Raw genomic sequence first — 1,477 nt, 5'->3', positions numbered from 1 at the left:
ACCTTTTTCTGTTATAAAGCTGACATAGACCTTGGATACAGAAGATAGCATCCTAAGTTGAGGGTGATGAAGAATAACGGCGATCGAGAAGGCTGTAGACAGGTATAGCAGATGTTTCCTAGTAGTAGAGACTGCTAGTGAATGCCTGCTTTTTTAGAGGACCTTATCTGTCTGCTTTTATTTTATAGAATTAAAAAAAACATTAATTTTCTTAAAAATAATAATGAGATGCAAATGATATTCATGAGTGTGATGTAGCGTGAACGTAATGATTCATCATGGCAGCTCCCTTTGAACTAGAGTGGAAGAACCCTTTCAGAACCTTCCAGAGCACCTAGAGACTCAAAAATTGGTACAGATTTTTTGGGAAGAACCCATTATGCAACTATACCGAGTTTCAGGTTACTGGCATTAGTAATAAAAAGTTATAAGAGGTGGTGCTAGGGCAACTCAACTGAAACCAACTATATAATCTATCATCTTTTATAATTTTGTTCCTTCCATTTTTAAATTTATTTAGTTTGTTACTCAATGTGTCACAGAAACTGTTGAGGTACAGTATAGTACATGTGAATTATTAATTTTAAAGGAAATCTATTTGTTTTATTATGCTGTATACTCACCTAGTTATATTCTCTGAATGGAGTGTTGAATCTGATTCGTCGATTAAGTTGTAGGGTCCCCAGTTATGAAGCTTTGTTGCTCTTGATTACAGAGTTTTGTAATGACATTGATCCAAGACTTTGTAGAGAAGCAATGAAAGCACTAGCCATTACAAATGCAGGTACATGTACATCATGTATAATTATATCCCTTCTCTTTTGGTGTCTCAATTCCTCATAATCTATTACATGTCTCTATGTCTGTCTTTCTGTCTCTCTCTTAGTACATGCACCCTTTCTCAATTGCATTGTACATAATTTCACTTTTATCTGTATAATTATATAGTTACAAATAATGGAAGAGGGTGTATATGTACTAAGGTGTGTGGCTTATTGAATGATGATGATCAGTCTGTTTTGTACATTTACATGTACATCAAGCTAATTCATTCATTGGGACTCTCATGGAAAGAAAGATACTGTACATATATACAGTAGAATGACCTTATACGTACATGTGTACATGCATGTACATGTAAGTGATGTCTTGTATTACATACATACATGTATATCTATATGATGTTTATCTTGCATGCACAAATACTATCTGATATTAACAATGTACATGTGTATCCTACTTTCCCTCTCCTCTCTTCCTCTCTCCCTCTTGTAGTACCATACCTTATTCAATGGACCCCAGTGTTACTCTATTATTAGAGGATGCTGCATTCATAAAGACATGCGGTATGGTAACTGATGGATCCCTTCAGGTATGTTGTCTCTCTAATTCTACTTGGCTGGTTGAAAGGTTTCTACTCCAGACTCTGGACCAGAAACGAATCTTGCACCTTTGTTATGTGAAGAGTGATCATGAT

The 1,477-nt window shown here is 35.3% G+C and overlaps 1 long non-coding RNA gene across 1 annotated transcript; it reads left to right on the top strand.

Annotated features, from left to right (window-relative positions):
* Positions 1 to 518: 518 nt before the first annotated feature.
* LOC109592759 (uncharacterized) lies at positions 519 to 1,477 on the top strand. The gene is made up of 5 exons (XR_002190533.1): positions 519 to 553; positions 628 to 784; positions 949 to 1,137; positions 1,276 to 1,372; positions 1,424 to 1,477. It is a non-coding gene; the product is annotated as an uncharacterized LOC109592759 (long non-coding RNA).

The sequence above is a fragment of the Amphimedon queenslandica genome, unplaced genomic scaffold (genome assembly GCF_000090795.2).
Source record: "Amphimedon queenslandica unplaced genomic scaffold, v1.1 AMPQUscaffold_4047_Cont23967, whole genome shotgun sequence".
In the NCBI taxonomy this organism is placed as follows: Eukaryota; Metazoa; Porifera; class Demospongiae; order Haplosclerida; family Niphatidae; genus Amphimedon; species Amphimedon queenslandica.
Note: the sequence above shows the minus strand (reverse complement) of the source record. Positions and strands in the feature narration are given on the sequence as shown.